Source organism: Stegostoma tigrinum, chromosome X (genome assembly GCF_030684315.1).
Source record: "Stegostoma tigrinum isolate sSteTig4 chromosome X, sSteTig4.hap1, whole genome shotgun sequence".
NCBI classification, from domain to species: Eukaryota; Metazoa; Chordata; class Chondrichthyes; order Orectolobiformes; family Stegostomatidae; genus Stegostoma; species Stegostoma tigrinum.
Window position 1 is genome coordinate 17,527,629 of NC_081404.1, and position 22,104 is coordinate 17,549,732.

At 48.4% G+C, this 22,104-nt stretch overlaps 1 protein-coding gene and 1 long non-coding RNA gene across 5 annotated transcripts in view; one reads left to right on the forward strand and one right to left on the reverse strand.

Moving 5' to 3' along the window:
• Nucleotides 1-1,931: 1,931 nt before the first annotated feature.
• LOC125448339 (uncharacterized) lies at nt 1,932-11,224 on the reverse strand. Of its 2 annotated transcripts, XR_007246689.2 has the most exons (4): nt 9,585-11,224; nt 5,426-5,752; nt 3,898-3,947; nt 1,932-2,496 (listed from the first exon to the last, which is right to left on the reverse strand). It is a non-coding gene; the product is annotated as an uncharacterized LOC125448339 (long non-coding RNA). The 2 variants fall into 2 exon arrangements; XR_009443509.1 differs by having other exon boundaries at nt 1,932-3,947.
• Nucleotides 11,225-11,499: 275 nt separating this feature from the next.
• Nucleotides 11,500-22,104, forward strand: part of slc11a2 (solute carrier family 11 member 2) — an 88,393-nt gene continuing 77,788 nt past the window's right edge. For 2 of the 3 annotated variants that reach the window (XM_048523611.2, XM_048523610.2), the window contains exon 1: nt 11,517-11,603. The gene's annotated coding sequence lies outside the window, so the exon portion shown is untranslated. Of the gene's footprint in view, nt 11,604-11,744; nt 11,868-22,104 lie in introns of all 3 variants that reach the window. The other variant, XM_048523613.2, reaches the window with a different exon arrangement.

Sequence of the window (22,104 nt, forward strand, 5' to 3'; positions counted from 1 at the left end):
CAGGCCTGGCTAAGACAGTTTCCCCCAATTTATCAGGAGACTAAAGCCATTTTTGTTGGTTCGCTACCACAAAATATAATCAGTGCTTTGGTGCTGTGTTCAAGCTCCTAAGCTCATTCACTTCCATTTGCTTTTCTTTCTTTTCTTCACTTGTTCATTTTTATTTTTAAATCTTTTACTTTGGCAAGGCATCAGTAACGGGCCCTGGCTGACCATGTTCCAGGTCCTGACAATCAGAGCCTGCAAGTGGGCCCTGCAGTGTTCCAGGTCCCAGTGATTGGAGCCAGCGATTGGGTCCTGCGGTGTTCCAGGTCCTGGCAATCAGAGCGTGCGAGTGGGCCCTGTGATGTTCTGGGTCCCAGTGATCGGAGCCTGCGAGTGGGCCCCGCAGTGTTCTGGGTCCCAGTGATCGGAGCCTGCGAGTGGGCCCCGCAGTGTTCTGGGTCCCAGTGATCGGAGCCTGCGAGTGGGCCCCGCAGTGTTCTGGGTCCCAGTGATCGGAGCCTGCGAGTGGGCCCCGCAGTGTTCTGGGTCCCAGTGATCGGAGCCTGCGAGTGGGCCCTGCGGTGTTCTGGGTCCCAGTGATCGGAGCCTGCGAGTGGGCCCTGCGGTGTTCTGGGTCCCAGTGATCGGAGCCTGCGAGTGGGCCCGGCAGTGTTCTGGGTCCCAGTGATCGGAGCCTGCGAGTGGACCCCGCAGTGTTCTGGGTCCCAGTGATCGGAGCCTGCGAATGGGCCCTGCAGTGTTCTGGGTCCCAGTGATCGAAGCCTGCGAGTGGGCCCTGCAGTGTTCCAGAACCGGGCAATCGGAGCCTGCAAGTGGGCCCTGCAGTGTTCTGGGTCCCAGTGATCGGAGCCTGCGAGTGGGCCCCGCAGTGTTCTGGGTCCCAGTGATCGGAGCCTGCAAGTGGGCGCTGCAGTGTTCTGGGTCCCAGTGATCGGAGCCTGCGAGTGGGCCCTGTGATGTTCTGGGTCCCAGTGATCGGAGCCTGCGAGTGGGCCCCGCAGTGTTCTGGGTCCCAGTGATCGGAGCCTGCGAGTGGGCCCCGCAGTGTTCTGGGTCCCAGTGATCTGAGCCTGCGAGTGGGCCCCGCAGTGTTCTGGGTCCCAGTGATCGGAGCCTGCGAGTGGGCCCCGCAGTGTTCTGGGTCCCAGTGATCGGAGCCTGCGAGTGGGCCCCGCAGTGTTCTGGGTCCCAGTGATTGGAGCCTGCGAGTGGGCCCTGCAGTGTTCTGGGTCCCAGTGATTGGAGCCTGCGAGTGGGCCCTGTGATGTTCTGGGTCCCAGTGATTGGAGCCTGTGAGTGGACCCCGCAGTGTTCTGGGTCCCAGTGATCGGAGCCTGCGAATGGGCCCTGCAGTGTTCTGGGTCCCAGTGATCGAAGCCTGCGAGTGGGCCCTGCAGTGTTCCAGAACCGGGCAATCGGAGCCTGCAAGTGGGCCCTGCAGTGTTCTGGGTCCCAGTGATCGGAGCCTGCGAGTGGGCCCCGCAGTGTTCTGGGTCCCGGTGATCGGAGCCTGCGAGTGGGCCCTGCGGTGTTCTGGGTCCCAGTGATCGGAGAATGCGAGTGGGCCCTGCAGTGTTCTGGGTCCCAGTGATCGGAGCCTGCGAGTGGGCCCCGCAGTGTTCTGGGTCCCAGTGATTGGAGCCTGCGAGTGGGCCCTGCAATGTTCTGGGTCCCAGTGATCGGAGCCTGCGAGTGGGCCCTGTGATGTTCTGGGTCCCGGTGATCGGAGCCTGCGAGTGGGCCCTGCAGTGTTCTGGGTCCCAGTGATTGGAGCCTGCGAGTGGGCCCTGCAGTGTTCTGGGTCCCAGTGATCGGAGCCTGCGAGTGGGCCCTGTGATGTTCTGGGTCCCAGTGATCGGAGCCTGCGAGTGGGCCCTGCAGTGTTCTGGGTCCCAGTGATCAGAGCCTGCGAGTGGGCCCCGTAGTGTTCCGGCCCTTGGGACCGGTAGCTCTCGAATCAGAGGCGGTGGCAGCAGGAGATCAGAGGCAGTAGCGTTAATGGCAGCCAGCACCCAACTCCTCCCAAGACTCCGGTTCGTGGCTTGACCTGAGTGCCTACATGGAAATAAGACTTCAATAAGACTTTAATATCTGGATGTTTTTCTTTCCTTTTGGCTTTGTTTGTTTCATTTCTGCTCTTTTTTTAATTCAGTTTTGTAATCAAGTCCACAGCCAAGATGGCGCTGGAGAATGGCCACTTGTACACTTTTTCCTGTGTTTCTAAACTTGAGTACACATGACAATAAAGTCTAATTCTAACAAAATATGTTCCCATGCCATCGGCTTCAGTCTTCTCCCTGGGCAATATCTACAGATGGCCCAGTGTTCACAGCCTGGGTGCACCATATGGCCTTGAGCTAGACATCTGGGCCCATATTCTCTGCATCACAAAGGGTCCACCTTCCAACTCCACAACACTGACTGTCTCTGCTCTTGTCTCAGCTCCTCCGCAGCCAGAAGTCTCATCCTTGTCTTTGTTATAGAGCTCCACTTTAAGAAAAGAGAGAAGAAAAAGACGAGAGACCAAAACACAAATGAAGACCTCGCTTTAAAAGAGTAGAAATATTAATCAATCCTACTCACCAGGCAACTGCTTTGCCATGCACTCACAGCATGACTATCGTTCTTGATGTCGCTCTGCTGGTTTCCCTCTCAAACTGCACCTTTTACCTTCTCCCGCTCAGCTCCTGCTCTGGAGAGTTTACTTCGCGCAGTAAGCCTTAGTTAAATTACCTCAAATTCTCCGTTTGAACCAAATTCCCAGTTTCGCACACTCAGCCCTTGTCTCAGTCAGACAAAGTCTCCATTCACATTGATTGTGCACCCTTGCCCATTGATCCTTGATGGCAATACCAAAGATAACGATACAGAGGCAGGAGGCAACTGGAGCTACAATGAGAAGGATAAGAGTGGAACCAGGTGGGAGCAATGCCCCCAGCCAGCTGGATGACAGTAGAGAGGTGTTGGAGGAGAAAGGTGACAAGGGACAGTTTACATTTGTCACAGGCACTTTGTTGACTGTCTTGTATTGATAGCTTCTCATTTTGCTCTTTCCCCGAAAACAAAAGCATTCTCTCTGTAGCCTTTCATCATCTGAAAGACCTCTAATCAATCACCGTTCAGCCTTCCCTTTGCAAAACAGATTCAGTTTACCTTGTGTTTCTGCTATAACCCTTGCAAATCCTTTTTGCAACTTCTCCAGGGCTGTATCTGCATATCTTTCTTTCTAACATGGAGAGTAGGACCGTACCAAAGTCGAGAAAAGTTTCATCGGCTCTGCTTTAATTTGAGGACAATGTCTACTCAGGGTTGGATTGTGTTGTGGGTCTTTGTGTGACTGAAACAGGCCAATTTCCAAACTACAGATCTTTGTCCACGTGAGGCAGAACCTACTGCGATGTGGAGTTCAGGCTCTGTCTCATCATGAAGGGGAGGTGATGGCCTAGTGGTATTATTGCTGAACTATTAATCCAGAGATGCAGATGTTCTGGGGACCTGGGTTTGAATCCTGCCACGGCAGGTGGTGGAAGTTGAATTCAATAAATATCTGGAATTAAGGATCTAACGATGACCGTGAATCCATTGTCGAATGTTGGAAAAACCCATCTGGTTCAACTAATATCCTTTCGGGAAGGAAACTGCCATCCTTACCTGGTCTGGCCTACATGTGACTCCAGACCCACAGCAATGTGGTTGACTCCTACCTGCCCTCTGGGAAAAGAGGGATGGGCAGTAAATGCTGCTTGGCCAGTGACACCCTCATCCCATGAATGAATAAAGAAATAAAGGTGCTTGGACTTAAAGCCTGATGGAGCACAATGGACAAGGTGTCACCATTATGACTGATTTGTAGCAAGCTCCTCTGAGTCTTTCTTGTCAATCCTGCCTCACCTCAAGGAGAGTTTCGGATGGTGTCTTTGGAGTGTTTTTTTTGTTGCCACCTGGGAATAAGAGAGAACAGATTCAAGTTTCATATAACCTCAAAATGCCCTCAAACATTACTTCTGTTTCTCTGTACAGATGCTGCCCGATTGTGGAATTCAATTGTAGAATGGTTACAATACAGGAGGCCATTCAGCCTATCATGTCCATGTCGGCCTTCTGCAAGACAATTCACTGAGTGCCACTCCCCAGTTTCCTCTGTAACCTTGAGTTTTTTTCATCTTCATACAACAATTCCATTCCCCCTTGAAAGCTGTGATTGAATCTGCCTCACCAGTTTCAGGCCGTGCATTCCAGATCCCAACCTCTCATGTGAGCGTGTAAATCAGGAGGAGTAGACCATAACTCCACCATTCAATAAGATCCTCCTGGAGACCAGTTACTAGTGGTGTACTGCAAGGGTCGGTGTTGGGTCCACTGCTGTTTGTCATTTTTATAAATGACCTGGATGAGGGCATAGAAGGATGGGTTAGTAAATTTGCAGACGACACTAAGGTCGGTGGAGTTGGGGATAGTGACGAAGGATGCTGTAGGTTGCAGAGAGACATAGATAAGCTGCAGAGCTGGGCTGAGAGGTGGCAAATGGAGTTTAATGCAGACAAGTGTGAGGTGATGCACTTTGATAGGAGTAACCGGAAGGCAAAGTACTGGGTTAATGGTAAGATTCTTGGCAGTGTAGATGAGCAGAGAGATCTCGGTGTCCATGTACACAGATCCTTGAAAGTTGCCACCCAGGTTGACAGGGCTGTTAAGAAGGCATACAGTGTTTTAGCTTTTATTAATAGAGGGATCGAGTTCCGGAACCAAGAGGTTATGCTGCAGCTGTACAAAACTCTGGTGCGGCCGCACTTGGAGTATTGTGTACAGTTCTGGTCACCGCAATATAAGAAGGATGTGGAAGCTTTGGAAAGGGTGCAGAGGAGATTTACCAGGATGTTGCCTGGTATGGAGGGAAGGTCTTACGAGGAAAGGCTGAGGGACTTGAGGCTGTTTTCGTTAGAGAGAAGAAGGTTGAGAGGTGACTTAATTGAGACATATAAAATAATCAGAGGGTTAGATAGGGTGGATAGGGAGAGCCTTTTTCCTAGGATGGTGACAGCGAGCACGAGGGGGCATAGCTTTAAATTGAGGGGTGAAAGATATAGGACAGATGTCAGAGGTAGTTTCTTTACTCAGAGACTAGTAAGGGTATGGAACGCTTTGCCTGCAATGGTAGTAGATTCACCAACTTTAGGTACATTTAAGTCGTCATTGGACAAGCATATGGACGTACATGAAATAGTGTAGGTTAGATGGGCTTGAGATCAGTATGACAGGTCAGCACAACATCGAGGGCCAAAGGGCCTGTACTGTGCTGTAATGTTCTATGTTCTATCATAGCTGAACTAATTTCTCCACATTTACATCTAACTATGATAACATGCTGGATTAAAAAACGTTTTCCAACTAATCAATAATTCCTTCTTTTGCCAATTACCTTAAATTTGTGTCCTGTTTTTGATCTGTCCACCAATGGGAACAGGCTCTGTTTTATCATCACTTTAGGACCCCGGAGCAACCTTGTAATGATGTCAGAGAGCTGCTCCCTACTGGGCATAAATAGCCCAGTGTGCGTGGTGTTAGTTAGTTGGTTGAATTCTAACCATGCGATTGAGAAAATAGTAGAAAATAGTCTTAATAACGTAATAACAAGAGTAGTACTTGATATCTCAGATTACCACGTATAAGAGTCTTTAGAGTGCATTTGCAATAAACAGAAGTCCAAGGAAGCCAAAAAAAAACCAAAACCACAGATGCTGGAGATCTGAAAGAAATAAAAACAGAAATTACTGGAGAACTGAAGCCCTTCCCTCCGTTGTCAACATTCTACAGGAATCATTCCCTCCAGGACACCCTGGTCCACTTCTCCTCCACTCCCAACACCTCCTTACACCCCCATGGCATCTTCCTTCGCAATCACAGAAGGTACAACGCCTACCCGTTAACCTCCTCACTATCAAGGCCCCAGGCACACCTTCCAGGTGAAGCATTGATTTATCTGTACTTTGCTCAATCCAGTTTACTGCTCATAATGCAGTTTCCTCTACACTGGGGAGTGAAGTGCAGACTGGGTAACCACTTTGTGGAGCACCTATGTTCTGTCAGGGAAAATGACCATGAGCTTCCACCATTCATGACCTCATCACCTCAGGGGACCTCCCACCCACAGCCTCCAACCTCATTGTTCCCCAACCCCGCACGGCCCGTTTCTATCTCCTTCCCAAAATCCACAAACCTGCCTGCCCTGGTCGACCCATCGTCTCAGCCTGCTCCTGCCCCACCGAACTCATCTCCACCTATCTGGACTCCATTTTCTCCCCTTTGGTCCAGGAACTCCCCACCTATGTCCGTGACACCACCCACGCCCTCCACCTCCTCCAGGACTTCCAATTCCCTGGCCCCCAACACCTCATATTCACCATGGACGTCCAGTCCCTGTACACCTGCATTCCGCATGGAGATGGCCTCAAGGCCCTCCGCTTCTTCCTGTCCCGCAGGCCCGACCAGGCCCCCTCCACCGACACTCTCATCCGCCTAGCGGAACTCGTCCTCACACTCAACAACTTCTCTTTTGACTCCTCCCACTTCCTACAGACTAAGGGGTTGGCCATGGGCACCCGCATGGGCCCCAGCTATGCCTGCCTCTTTGTAGGTTACGTGGAACAGTCCATCTTCCGCACCTACACAGGCCCCAAACCCCACCTCTTCCTCCGGTACATTGATGACTGTATCGGTGCCGCCTCTTGCTCCCCAGAGGAGCTCGAACAGTTCATCCACTTCACCAACACCTTCCACCCCAACCTTCAGTTCACCTGGGCCATCTCCAGCACATCCCTCACCTTCCTGGACCTCTCAGTCTCCATCTCAGGCAACCAGCTTGTAACTGATGTCCATTTCAAGCCCACCGACTCCCACAGCTACCTAGAATACACCTCCTCCCACCCACCCTCCTGCAAAAACTCCATCCCCTATTCCCAATTCCTCCGCCTCCGCCGCATCTGCTCCCACGATAAGACATTCCACTCCCGCACATCCCAGATGTCCAAGTTCTTTAAGGACCGCAACTTTCCCCCCACGGTGATTGAGAACGCCCTTGACCGCGTCTCCCGCATTTCCCGCGACACATCCCTCACACCCCGCCCCCGCCACAACCGCCCCAAGAGGATCCCCCTCGTTCTCACACACCACCCTACCAACCTCCGGATACAACGCATTATCCTCCGACACTTCCGCCATTTACAATCCGACCCCACCACCCAAGACATTTTTCCATCCCCACCCCTGTCTGCTTTCCGGAGAGACCACTCTCTCCGTGACTCCCTTGTTCGCTCCACACTGCCCTCCAACCCCACCACACCCGGCACCTTCCCCTGCAACCGCAGGAAATGCTACACTTGTCCCCACACCTCCTCCCTCACCCCCATCCCAGGCCCCAAGATGACATTCCACATTAAGCAGAGGTTCACCTGCACATCTGCCAATGTGGTATACTGCATCCACTGTACCCGGTGCGGCTTTCTCTACATTGGGGAAACCAAGCGGAGGCTTGGGGACCGCTTTGCAGAACACCGCCGCTCAGTTCGCAACAAACAACTGCACCTCCCAGTCGCAAACCATTTCCACTCCCCCTCCCATTCTCTTGATGACATGTCCATCATGGGCCTCCTGCACTGCCACAATGATGCCACCCGAAGGTTGCAGGAACAGCAACTCATATTCCGCCTGGGAACCCTGCAGCCATATGGTATCAATGTGGACTTCACCAGTTTCAAAATCTCCCCTTCCCCCACTGCATCCCTAAACCAGCCCAGTTCATCCCCTCCCCCCACTGCACCACACAACCAGCCCAGCTCTTCCCCCCCACCCACTGCATCCCAAAACCAGTCCAACCTGTCTCTGCCTCCCTAACCGGTTCTTCCTCTCACCCATCCCTTCCTCCCACCCCCAGCCGCACCCCCAGCTACCTACTAACCTCATCCCACCTCCTTGACCTGTCCGTCTTCCCTGGACTGACCTATCCCCTCCCTACCTCCCCACCTACACCCTCTCCACCTATCTTCTTTGCTCTCCATCTTCGGTCCGCCTCCCCCTCTCTCCCTATTTATTCCAGTTCCCTCCCCCCATCCCCCTCTCTGATGAAGGGTCTAGGCCCGAAACGTCAGCTTTTGTGCTCCTGAGATGCTGCTTGGCCTGCTGTGTTCATCCAGCCTCACATTTTATTATCATGAGCTTCCAGTTGCCTGCTACTGCAACATTCCACTGTTGTGATGCTGTCATTTTAGAAGGTTTTTTTTGAACAGAAGTCGTAAGGCAGTGGTGAAAAAACTGACGATTGAATATGACTTGTGTAAACAACTCGTGAGGTCTTGGGTTTTTTTTAAAAACAACCTGAATGGGTTTAGTCAACTTTCACAGATCCAGATTTCTGGGTTTTGTTTTTTTCCGTAACATCAGAAGGTCTTAGGGTCTCAAAAGAGTTGAAAGCCTCAGTGAATATCTCTTAGCTGCTACATTCTCTGAATTTTCTCTATTTTTTTTTACTTCTGGATTGGAGAACTGCATGTGAGAATCTGCCTGAATTTGCCTTTTTGCCAAGGGGTGTGTTTATTGGATGTTACTATATTGGAACTGTTAATAAACTGTTAATTAGTACTAGGTACTGTATCTATTATTCTGTTATGTTTCCAATAGTTAGGTTATTCTAAATACCTCTTCCTTTTGTTTGTATTCCAACTGAAGTGTTTAAATAAATTGTGTTTTGTTTAATGTTGAGTAGTTTGACCAATTGCATCTGGAGCACAGTACTTCACACCTACCTCGAAAATAAGAAAAATTTAGGGTCTTGGCTACATTCTTAAAATATCTTAAGGGAGTCTGGTCTGGCCCATAACACCATGTTCCAAGGTAACATTTCTGTCTCAGGCTTGCTGCAGTGTTCCAGCTTGTGAGGCCTGGGTTTTGTTTTTGAAAGTTGGAACAATAGAAGCAGCCTGAATGGGTGGGGCCAAGCTCTCACAGAACCAGAGTTTTTAGTTTTTCAGTAGCAGTTGCTGGGGTCTTCAAGCTGAGCTTGGAAGCTGCGGTATATCTCTTTCTGCTACCTCTCTCTCGCTTTCTCAGAGTTTTCTCTTGATGTTTCTTCCTTCTGGACTAGAGAACTGCATGTGAGACAATCTATTTTCATGAATTTGCCTTTGCCAAGGGTGTGTTTATGGGATGTTACTGTATTGGAACAGTCAATTAGTGGTAGTTAATATATACTTTTTAAGCATTTCAATAGAGTTATGGTTAAGCCAATTCTTTCACTTTTACTTTGTCTGTATTTTAACTGTAGTGTAAAAATAAATGTGTTTGCTTAATGTTGAGCAGTCTGACCAATTGAATTGCATTTGGAATGCAACACCTGGCACTTAACTTTAAAGTAAGAAAACATTAGGGTCTACACTGTACTCTGAATATTTTGAGGGGGTTTGGTCTGGTCCATAACACTCCTTCTACATCTATCATCTACCCCTACAAACATAGGTCTTGTCATGAAATGGGTTGCTTTTAACACAGCCATCCCATTTTCACCTCATCAAAGTCCCCATTATTACCTATATATCTTTTCTTCTCCATCTATGAAAATAAATCAGAGTTAACGTTTCGAGTCTGGTGACCCTTTCTCCTCACAGATGCTGCCAGACCTGCTGGGTTTTTCCAGTAGCTTCAGTTTTTGTCTCTGAGTTACAGCATCCTCAATTCTTTTAATTTTTATCTTTTCTTCTTTCCTGGCCTACTGTCAACCATTCCTTTATCTGCCGATCATTTTTGTTCTCTCTCTTTCCCAGAGTACTGAAGGAGATGATTTTTCAGGAATCAGGTTGTAGGCATGCTCACTGAGCTGGTGGATTTGGTTGCAAATGTTTTGTCACCCTGCTATCCAATGTCATCAGTGCGACTCCATGGAAGCATTGGTGTTCCATCCCGCTTGTTATTTATCTGCCTCAGTTTGCTGGGGTGGTTGGTATTATTTCCGGTTCTGTTTCTCAGTGGTTTGTGCACAGGGTCTACTTCAATGGGTTTGTTGATGGAATTCCGGTTGGAATACCAGGCCTCCAGGAAATCCCTGGCATGATTCTGTTTGGCTTGTGTGATTATGGATATATTGTCCCAGTCGCATTCATGTCCCTCGTTTTCTGTGTGTAGTGAGGCAAGTGAGGATTGGTTGTGGCTAGTTGGGTGTTCATGTAGTCAATTTTCTTCTGGTTTGGCCTATGCAGTGTTTCTCACAGTCCTTGCATGGTATTTTGTATATTACCCTGGTTTTGGGTATGGGATCCTTTACATTTGTCAGTAGCTGTCATAGTGTGGTTGTCGGTTTGTGGACTACTCTGATACCTAGGAGCCTGAGTAGTCTTGTGGTCATCTCTGAAATATCCTTGATGTACAGTAGGGTGATTAATGGGTCAGGTTGCGTTATGTCTTCCTGTTGTGGTCTGTCTCTTAGGTAATGGCAGACTGTGCTTTTTGGGTATCCATTTCATTTGAAGACAAATTGCTACGGAGGCCAAGTCATTGAGTGATTAAGACAGCGATAGATAGGTAGGCGAATGAGTTTGAGAAATATCAGCCATGACATGGTGGCTCAGTGGTTAGCACTGCTGCTTCACAAGTGTCAGGGACCCGGGTTCAATTCCTCCCTTGGAGGACAGTCAGTGTGCAGTTTGCACATTCTCCCTGAGTCTGTGTGGGTTTGCTCTGGTTGCCTCCCACAGTCCAAAGATGTGCAGGTTAGGGTGAATTGGCTATGCTGAGTTTTCTATAGTGTTGAGATGTGTAGATGAGGTGGGTTATAGGAAGATGGGTGTGGGTGGGATGCTTTGAGGGTTGGTATGGACTTGTTGGGCCAAAGGCCCTGTTTTCACACTGTTGGGATTCCATGATCAAATGGCCTAATTCTGCACTTAAGTCTTATGGTCTCTATCTCCACCTATCTGCTCACTCCTTTCCTCCCACCCCCAAACAGCAGAATAAATGCCACCTGCTTCTCCATTTGAAAGGTCACTGGACCTGAAACGCTGTTTCTCTCTCCACAGATGCTGCCGAGTTTCTCCAGCAATTTCAGTTTTTGCTCCCCGTAGCATTCTTAGGTTTGCTGAATATTTCCACCATGTTTCTGTTTCTACTCAATACAACCTCCACGTTCCTAAGAAAAATGAACCCCACGAGATTTGTTTGCATTGAAGAAAACAGGCCACACCTTCCCGGTCGAAATGCGGCTACTTCCTCCGCTCCTGCAAGTGGCGCTGTGCCTGGAAGTCTACAGATACACACCGGCGAACAGCAGACGTGCAAAGCGGATTAATGAGCAGAGAGCAGGCGGAGCCTGATCCAATGAGCAGCGAGGAGGCGGGGCCTGTGCCAACGAGCAGCGTGGAGGCGGGAGGGGGAATGAGGACAGCGGACAGGGCGGACCCTGGGATCAGGCCAATGAACGGCGAGGAGCTGGGGTAGGAGCCAATGAGCAGCGAGGAAGCGGGGGTGGGCCCAGATCTCGGTGGCGGTACTCGCTTGGAGTAAAGTTGGAGACGATCGAGGAAGGCGGCGTGGCTGTGCCTCGTCGAGTTGACCAGGTAAGGGGTCAGTTTTTCCTTCACTTCAGTGGTCAACATTTTTTAAAAGCACGATTTTGTGTGGTGGAGGCAAAAAAACATACTTAATCTGGGTGTTATGTTATATGTCTCTTACTTTTCTTTCACCTCCCCTCCTGCAAGACGTGGACTTTGCGTAGTAGTGCAGAAACAAATTGACGTGGAAGCTACCATTTCTTCAGGGGAGTGGATGTGTAAGGGACCCCAAGGTTTTGTCCTTTGATGACCGTCATCAACACAGAAGTGGTAATGCACAAGAAGTCTGTTCGGCCCATCGTGTCTACCCCGGGTTTGTTCGGATCCGGATTCTTTGTATTTCCCTTTCTATAAGCGAAGCTGGCCTTGAACGGATTTTAACGGTTTCGTGATGGATTAGGGAAGGACGAGGGCCAGTTGACATAATGAGACGGAGAGCTGTCTTAGACACGATCAGTGGCCAGTTTCTAACACTGTGTGAAGCTGGAGAAACACAGCAGGCCAGACGGCATCAGGGGGTCAGGAAAGTTGACGTTTCGGGTCAGGACCCTTCTTCAGAAATGGGGGAAAGGGGAGGGAGCTCAAATAAATAGAGGGGTGGGACTGGGGAAGGTAGGTGGGATGCTGATAGGTGAATACAGGCAGGTAGTGGTGGGAATTGGTCAATGAGGTGGGAGAGATGACGGCAGGCTGTGTCAGGGATAATGGGAACTGCAAATACTGGCGAGTCCGAGATAACAAAGTGTGAGGCTGGATGAACACAGCAGGCCCAGCAGCATCTCAGGAGCACAAAAGCTGACGTTTCGGGCCTAGACCCTTCATCAGAGAGGGGGATGGGGGGAGGGAACTGGAATAAATAGGGAGAGAGGGAGGCAGACTGAAGATGGAGAGAAAAGAAGATAGGTGGAGAGAGTGTAGGTGGGGAGGTAGGGAGGGGATAGGTCAGTCCAGGGAAGACGGACAGGTCAAGGAGGTGGGATGAGGTTAGTAGGTGGGAAATGGAGGTGTGGCTTGAGGTGGGAGGAGGGGATGGGTGAGAGGAAGGACAGGTTAGGGAGGCTGGGACGAGCTGGGCTGGTTTTGGGATGTGGTGGGGGAAGGGGAGATTTTGAAGTTTGTGAAATCCACATTGACACTGTTGGGCTGCAGGGTTCCCAAGCGGAATATGAGTTGCTGTTCCTGCAACCTTCAGGTGGCATCGTTGTGGCACTGCAGGAGGCCCATGATGGACATGTCGTCTAAGGAATGGGAGGGGGAGTTAAAATGGTTTGCGACTGGGAGGTGCAGTTGTTTATTATGAACCGAGCGGAGGTGTTCTGCAAAGCGGTCCCCAAGCCTCCACTTGGTTTCCTCAATGTAGAGGAAGCCACACTGGGTACAGCGGATACAGTATACCACATTGGATGTGCAGGTGAACATCTGCTTGATGTGGAAAGTCATCTTGGGGCCTGGAATGGGGGTGAGGGAGGTGGTGTGGGGGCAGGTGTAGCACTTCCTGCGGTTGCAGGGGAAGGTGCCAGGTGTGGTGGGGTTGGAGGGGAGTGTAGAGCAGACAAGGGAGTTGCGGAGGGAGTGGTCGAAGAACGAGGACATCTGGGATGTACAGGAGTGGAATGCCTCATCCTGGGAGCAGATGTAGCAGAGGTGAAGGAATTGGGAATAGGGGATGGAATATTTGCAGGAAGGTGGGTGGGAGGAGGTGTATTCCAGACAGCTGTGGGTGTCACTGGGTTTGAAATGGACATCAGGTCAAGGAGGTGGGAGGGGAGGTCAATTTGTTTGTTGTGGCATCTTTATTCATTCAGGGATGAGGGCATCGCTGGCTAGGCAGCATTTTTTTGCTTATCCCTAATTGTGCAGATGGCAGTTAAGAATCAACCACAAGTTTCCTTCCCTAAAGGCAGGAAAGGACATGAATGAACCAGATGGGTTTTCCCAACAATCGACAATAGATTCACAGTCAACATTAGATGCATAATTCCAGATATTTATTGAATTCAAATTCAGCCATCTGCCATGGTAGGATTCAAACCCATATCCCTATCTGGGTCTCTGGATTAACAGTTTCACTCTTGTCTTCAAATGCCACATTGGTGCCAGCTATCCCTATCCTTGTAATCTCAACTGACAGACCTCTGTGATCTTTGCAGCTTTATTTTTCACTTCTCCTGTGTTCGTCACTGGCCATGCCTTCAGCCACCTGGAACCCTTCCCACCTATCACCACTGTTCCGCTACCACCCCTCCCTCCCGTTAATCTGCAGCTCCCCCTACCCCCACATCCAGCCCTGAAGAAGGGTAATACCCAAAACGTTGAATGCTCCTTTCCTCCAGATGCTGCTTGGCCTGCTGTGTTCTTCCACCCTCCTGTTTGTCTCTCTTGGGCATTACCCCATATTCCTCCTTTTCAGATGTTGTTGAAAACCAACCAAGCTTTTGTTCCTGTACCTGAATCACTTCTTGTGCTTCAGTGTAAAATATTGTCTTTCAGTGCTCCTGTGAAGTGTCTTGCAATGTCTTATTACTTTAACTATACTGTACAAATACGAAGTGTTCCTCTAGCGGCTCCAATAAATGTACCTTTCAAAGTAAAGAGGAATGTGTGTCTTGGTGTCAGCCCTGAAATGCACCCAGTGTATCTGCCACTGTCAATTTTTTTCAAGATAAAGACGGTCAAAATTGTCGACGGGGTTACTGATATCTCCTCTTTAGAGGAAATAGCGCAGTCATCCCATATTATTAAAAGCAGTTAAAATTGGTTGTGTTGGTACTTGGTGGAAGACTGAAAATATGTCCTGAGTTTGAACTTCTACCAGACTGGTGATGTGGTCATTGAACAAGACAGGTTACTGATGCTGCTTAAGAGGGTCTGGTCGAATAATGGGTTGTGGACAGGTGGTGTAAAATGAAACCAAGAACTACAGATGGTGGAGATCGTTCGCAGAAAGTGTTGGAGAAATTCAGCAGGTGTGGCAGCATATATAGAGAATGAAGAACAGAGTTAATGTGTCATGTCCAATGATTCTTCATCACAACTGAAAGCAGCTGGGAAATGATGTGGCAGGTAGGGAGTGATATAGGAAGAAGTTAGTCAAATAGTGCCCAGAGAGAGAAAGAAAGGAAAAGCAGACAAAGGGATTGCTGGTGATAAGCCAGGCAAGCGTTAATGGACGCTAATAGGAAGCGTGAATAGTGGAAAATGAGTTGGCTGTGCTGGGAACAGGATGGGGATGTAGGGATGGGTGAATGTGTGATTTGTTGTCACACTTCTCCAGTGAGAGAAACAGTAAAATACAGTGAAAAGTGAAATAACTCCTCAAAGGCCAGTATCCCATCACCAGGTCACCCTTTACTTATACATGCATAGTACATCAGTGACCCAGCTAGCTTGGAGCTGCCTCCCAGAGCGAGCAGAATTCTGACATTCCTGTTTCTATCCATCAGCCAGGACTCACTGATTAGACCAAGTTAACAGCCCCAGTCATGGAACTCATAGGCACGACTGGTGAAGTCCAGCTGGCTGACCTTGTTGCAATCGCTACATCTCGCCCCCTCTCTAAGCCATGGGATTTAGGCCTGTTCTTTTTCCTGTAGTTTTTCTTGGGGCATTTTCACACCAGGTCTGGTTCCTCCAACTCTGCCTCGGATACATGTATCACACCATAGCACACCTCTTGCACCTGGAGGGTCTCATGAAATTCATCTTCAGTCAGTGATGGTGTTGAGGCTGAGACATCTCCTGTGTCCATTTTGTCCTCAGAGGTTTTCTCAATGCTCAGCGGAAGGTGAGAACCCACTGGCTCTGACAGCCTTACTGAATGTTCTGAGAGAACCGGGTTATGTTTGGCTGCTGCCCAGTTTGTGAGGTTGTTGCTTTCATGTGGTCCACGTGCTTGTTCAGGACTGTCTCTCCCACCTGAACTTTGTACGTTACAGGACCCCATGTTGTGTGACCATGTCCCTTACTTATGCAGGGCCATTCCCATGGTTTCAACATCAATCTTTAACCCCCGAAGTAAACTGCCTGTCTCATTTAGGGGAGTCATGTGTCAGCATTGGCATTCCTGATGCCATTTTCAACCACCACTGCCACAATTCCGCGAAGATCAATTTAACCTGGTGCGGGGTCTTCTCCCCATTAGCAACTCTGCCTCTGCTGTCCCTGTAGTTGCATGAGGGCTGATCCTATAATCCAGCATGAACTAGGTCAGTTTGGTATCAAGTAAAGCTGTAGGCTATTTCTTTAAGCCTGTCTTCAATGTTTGGACTGCTCTTTCAGCCACACCATTGGATGATAGGTGGTACTGAGCTGTCCTTACATGCTGAATGCGATTCGATTTTCGGAAATACTTCAATTCCTAGCTGGTAAATGATGGGCTATTGTCTGTGATCGATGTCTCTGGGCATCTGTGGTATTGCAAAAGATGCTTGCAGCTTTTCTATTGGCTTCTCCATGTTTGATGAATGAGCTCTTTGCACATCCAACCACCTTGACTGGCTGTCCGCAACGACTAAGAACATTGTGCCCATGAAATGACCGGCATAGTCAATGTGTAACCAAGTCCAGGGTTGACCCAGCCATTCCGCAAATGTGGGGGTACTGCTGGTGGTAATTTTTGTCCTTGTCGGCACTCTGGGCACTGCCCCACCAGTGTGACTGTCAGCATCCAATTCTGGTCACCAGTCATAACTTCTCACCAATACCATTGTTTCCTGGATGACCTGAGTTCGGGTTCAACCAGTATCTGGCAGTGACTTTTGCTCGGGACAGTCACTCTTGCTTCCCATAATAAAATGCAGTTCTCTCTCGTGATCTGGTCTCTCCGCGTCCAGAAAGGTTTCAACTGTGGCAGCCCTTTTGCTTGCCCCGTCCCCACCAGCTGTTTTAGTTTTGCCAGGATGGAATCTTTTTGCATCCAAAGTCTGATATTGTCAGCAGTGACTGTAAGGTGACCAGAAGGTTTAAAATCAGAATGGACGCTGAGTAGTGACGCCACTAGTAGTTGGTGTATCCACCAGCGGGAGGCAGCTCTAGGCATCGACCAGTCTGAGTTCTCTTACTCAGTTTGGGCCTATCCTCAAAAATTTTAACTGTCTGGCTGAGGCTTGGCTTTGTTTTGGGGTTTTGCTGTGGGCTGACCTAAAGCCCTCTTTTCAGGATATGCCCCACGTGACGCTATGCGATTACCTTCACTCAAGTGGTGTTCCCTAAGCACAGTTGGCCTGGTGAGGGTGTTCACGTCTGTCAAAATACGCTCTAACTCGTAAGCTCCACTTGCTGCATTTTCTAATGACAAAGCCAATTGTAGTGCCTGTTTGAAGCCCAGTTGTACTTTGGCTAGTAGGCGCTTTTTACATTGTCACATAATCCTTGTACTTAAATGGTCTGTCAGCATCCTATTAAATCAAACTCAGTGCCTCTGCCAGTCATCTTAACCTGGTTAAAAATCCTGACATGGATTCCTCAATTCCCAAGCTGCCAAGTAAAACTGATAGCATCTCAGAATTCGAAGAGGCTGGGGTGTGTAATATTCCTTAGCTAAATGTCAACTATTGAAAGGTTCTAGTATCTGGTGCCTCAGGAAAAGTTCAGCTCTTAATAACAGAGAAGACCAAAGCTTGTAGAGTGAACAGATCCTCTTCTCTGTCAGCTAGGGCTTCCTGATTGGATCAGATTAACAGCCCAAATAAGGAAACTCATTGTATGCTGTCAACCTGGCTGACTTCATTCCAGTCATTACAAAAACCTTTTCCACTGTCATCCAGTTTTTCTTTTTCTCCTGGTTTTTACCATCAGAGCACTTTCTTTTGTCAGCTTCTCCCTTTTCTCTGTGTCTGATGCAAATACCACCATTTACCAGCTGCTTAGCGTTCTGACAAAAAGCCAATGGACTTGAAACACTATCTTTCCAGGTATGCTGAGTTTCTCCAGCACTTGGTTTTTGCCTGGAGAGTGGAGACTGATAGGGTGGCCCCACTGGGTGGGAAACTTGCTAATAATCACGGAATCCCTACAGGGTGGAAACAGGCCCTTTGGCCCAACAAGTCCACGCCGACCCTCAGAGCATCCCACCCAGATGCATTCCTCCTCCTCCCACGCCCCATAATGCACCTAATCTATGCGTCCCTGGACACTATGGGTAACTTAGCATGGCCAGTCCACCTAAACTGCATATCTTTGGACTGAGGAAGGAAACCAGAGCACCCAGAGGAAACCCACACAGACATGAGGAGAATGTGCAAACTCTACACCGTCGCCTGAGGGTGGAAGCAAACACAGGACCCTGGTGCTGTGAGGCAGGAGTATTAACCACTGAGCCAGCATGCCGCACGAAGATAATAAAGTGTGGAGCTGGATGAACACAGCAGGCCCAGCAGCATCTCAGGAGCACAAAAGCTGACGTTTCGGGCCTAGACCCTTCATCAGAAAAGGGGGATGCTGCCTGGCCTGCTGTTGTCATCCAGCTCCACACTTTTGTTATCTTGGATTCTCCAGCATCTGCAGTTCCCATTATCTCTGATCACCATGCCACCCTATTGTGTTTATCTTTGCAAAACAATGATGTTTAATCCAATTAAACTCTGTAAATGGATGTCGAATGCTGTTTGAAGTGCATCAATGTATGAAAAACATGTTTCCGTGTCTTTAGGAAATGCAGCTTGAGGGATAGATGTCTGGATTTCTAACGCAAAATGCTGGTGTATGCATTTAATTATAGCTTCCTTCTAGAAGACTTAGATTGACATGTATATAAGGGAAAGGAGTCTGTACTTTATTGTTATAAAACTTTTGGATGACGTGCATCACAAAGCTGGACACACCCTTGATCCTTTGCAGAAGCAACCACATAGGGACTGGCCTTGGGAGGTTCCTGCAGAAGAACATTACTTTTGTCTCTCTTTCTGTCTCTTTCCCCCCCGATCCCCACCCCGTCTCTCTCTCTCTGTCTCTGTCTGTGTGTGTGTGTGTGTCTCCGTTCTCCCCCACCCCCAGCTTCTCTTCCTGATGTTTTGGTGGACTGTCTGGCCATTCAGTGTTATCCAGTGATTGGCTGTCACCCCAGCTGGTCAACAAAAGCTGTCACTAATACTTTCTGCTGCAGTTCAAACAGAAATGATGTGGAAAGTTGAGATAACAAGGTGTAGAGCTGGTTGAACGCAGCAGGCCAAGCAGCATCAGAGGAGGAGGAAGGCTGAATTTTCAGGCCTAGACCCTTTTTCTGAAGACGGGTCTAGTCTCGAAACATCAGCCTTCCTGCTCCTCTGATGCCGTTTGGCCTGTTGTGTTCATCCAGCTCTACGCCTTGTTATCTCAGATTCTCCAACATCTGCAGTTCCTGCTGTCTCTTGTGAAAAGCTTGTGCACCATTGCTGCTCGTCTGTTGAGCATGGAGTATAGACTCGCATGTCTGCTCATACAGAGGTGTAACAATTGTCGTACAAACCCATCTGGCTCTCTAATGTCACTATTGGAAGCAAAGCTTCTGTGCTTATGTGGTTGGGATTGCAGAAACATTTGCATCATCTATAACTACTGGGTGAGGTGTGATGCCTGGACCGTGGCTAATGTTGTACTTTTTTGTTTAAGTACAGTCGTAAGGAGTTGGCAGATGATGCTCAATTTGGATAAATGCAAGGTATTACATCTTTTTGTACAACCAACAGGAGCAGTTCTTATACAATTAAAGGTAGGGCCCTGGGCCTTGTTGCGGAACAGGTTGACCAAGGGGTTCAGGTACATAGTTCTTTGAAGTTTTCTTCACACATGGATGGTGTGGTTAAAAAAGATGTTTAGCACGCTTGCCTTCATTGTTCAGTCCTTTAAGTATAGGAGTTGGAGCATCATATTGACGTTGTACCAGATGAGGCCTCTTCTGGAGTACTGTGTCCAGTTCTGGTTGCCCTGCTGCAAGAAGGATGTTATTAAGCTGGAGAGGATTCAGAAAAGATTTACCTGGATGTTGCTGGGCATGGAAAGTTTGAGTTATAAAGAAAGGATGGGATTTTCCTCACTGAAGCTTAGGAGGTTGAGAGGTGACTTTGTAGAGGTTTATACAACCATGAGAGGGTATAGTTAAGGTGAATGGTAGGTGTCTTTTCCCTTGTGTGGAGGTGAGTGGGAATTAAAAAGACACAAGGGGCAATTTCCTTTCTACACAGAGTGGAAGGAACTTCCTGAGAAAGTGGTGGAGGTGGGCACAGTCACAGTGTTTAAAAGACTCTCAGATAAGTACATGAATAGTTAAGGTTTGGAGGAATATGGGCCAGGAGTAGGCAGGTGGGACTAGTTTAGCTTGGGATTATGTTTGGCATGGACTGGTTAGACCGAAGGGTCTGTTTCAGTGCTGTGTGACTCTAAACTTTATGCGGATATTGCTGGCTAGATCAGCATTTGCTCCCTGTCCCTAATTGTCCCTGGAGAAGGTGGTAGTGAGCTGCTGCCTTGAACCCCTGCAGCCCATATTATATGTGGGACACCCACACACTGTTGGGGAGGAATGGTGATTATTTCTAAGTCAAGGTGCTGTATGGCTTGGAGGGGAACTTGCAGGGGGTGCTGTTCCCATGTATCTGCTACCCGTTTGGCAGTTACTGTCTTAGGGAATCTTGGCGAATTGCAATAGCTTGTCTTGAGATGGTACAGACTGGTATGCCTGAGATCTACACGTCACTCCAATCACGCACCAATCTATTTGACTCTTAGCTGGTGTTTGGAGTGAGCTACCAAGCTCTGCAGTTGTAGCAAACATTTTTGAGATGTGTAAATCAACCCACATTCTGAAAGTTAATTTGGAAAGTGTTTGCTCTCTGCTGGTGCAGTAATTCCACTTTGTGTCTCAGTCCCACCGACAGCAAGAAGCTGACCAACTCCCTGGGTTAACACTGCAGCCGTATCCCAGCAATGGTACCTTCAGGCCTATACTTTTGCACAAGTGCTGTGCATGAGTGACTGACAGGATGTGTCAGGGAGAGAGAAGTCTGTGTGTGAGTGATGCGCTGTGGCTGTAGCTTGAACTGAGCACATGTGTATATCAGTGTTACTGTGTTATCCAGCCAGTCGATGATTACCCGAAAGCCACAGGCCTATAGGCTGACTGTTGTAAATTAGTTGTCGGCATGTCTGAATTTGTTTCCTGCAGTCATGGGTCATTAACCATTTGATTAGAGGTTTCCACACTGCTCCAGCATGTAGGATGACTCTGGACTGAGTTTTCTGGGTTGATTGTAATGCCAGGGTGGAGCAGTTAGCTTGTGTCTATCCTTTTGTCGAAATATTTTGCAATTGTATTCTCATCCAACCGTCGGACATGACCAGTTGAATTTTAGGTTGGAGAGGCAGCGCAACTTGTTTTGGGCCAGTGGCTGAAGAAGGAAGCCAGGTAGCAGGGAGAAGGATAGGGCAGTGGGGAGGGGAGGGGCACAGTGGATTTGGAGTTTCAAGAGAGCATGGATTTAGCTCCTACTAGTCAGCGTGCTGCTGTTTGCAATAAAACAAACGTGTAGTGTGTCTTGGCAGTGCAGTTAAGTACAAGTAATTTACTTTGTCAAGGTTTTGAGCACAGCAGCGAAATGAATGAGTGATTATTTTACTTTTTGGTATTGTTTGAAGGACTGCTGGCTCAAAACATTGAGAGAATATCCAGCAGTCAGGCTTTAGATGAACAGCTCATCTGCAAGAAGGAAGGTTAAGTCGGGCATTTCTGATAACTTTTCACAACCTCAGGATGTCTCAAAGCTCTTCCCAGCCAATGAAGTACATTTCAAATCTAATCACCTTGGAATGTGGGAATATTGATCTTGTGCATAATAATATTCCACAAACTGCCATGTTATAATGGTGAGGTGAGCTGATAGTTGAGGGATGAATGTTGGCCAGGATTGTGGAGGGGGTTCTCCCCCAGCACTTTGTCAGGGGTGACAAGGGCCTTTGATTTATTTAACACTTCTCACTTCCCACAATGCAGCAGTCCCTTGCTGTACCAGCTTATCATGTTGGATTTTATGTATGAGTCTTTGGAATGGAGTCACCTGCTAGTTAACTCCCCAGCCTTGATTATCTTACTGCAAGCTCTGGATTGTCTCGTTTACCCTGTTATTAACATTTCACCACCCTTAGTTACCCTTCTATTATAGAACATAGATAGAACATAGAACATTACAGGACAGTACAGGCCCTTCGGCCCTCGATGTTGTGCTGACCTGTCATACCGATCTCGAGCCCATCTAACCTACACTATTTCATGTACGTCCATATGCTTGTCCAATGACGACTTAAATGTACCTAAAGTTGGCGAATCTACTACTGTTGCAGGCAAAGCGTTCCATTCCCTTACTAGTCTCTGAGTAAAGAAACTACCTCTGACATCTGTCCTATATCTTTCACCCCTCAATTTAAAGCTATGCCCCCTCGTGCTCGCCGTCACCATCCTAGGAAAAAGACTCTCCCTTTCCACCCTATCTAACCCTTTGATTATTTTATATGTTTCAATTAAGTCACCTCTCAACCT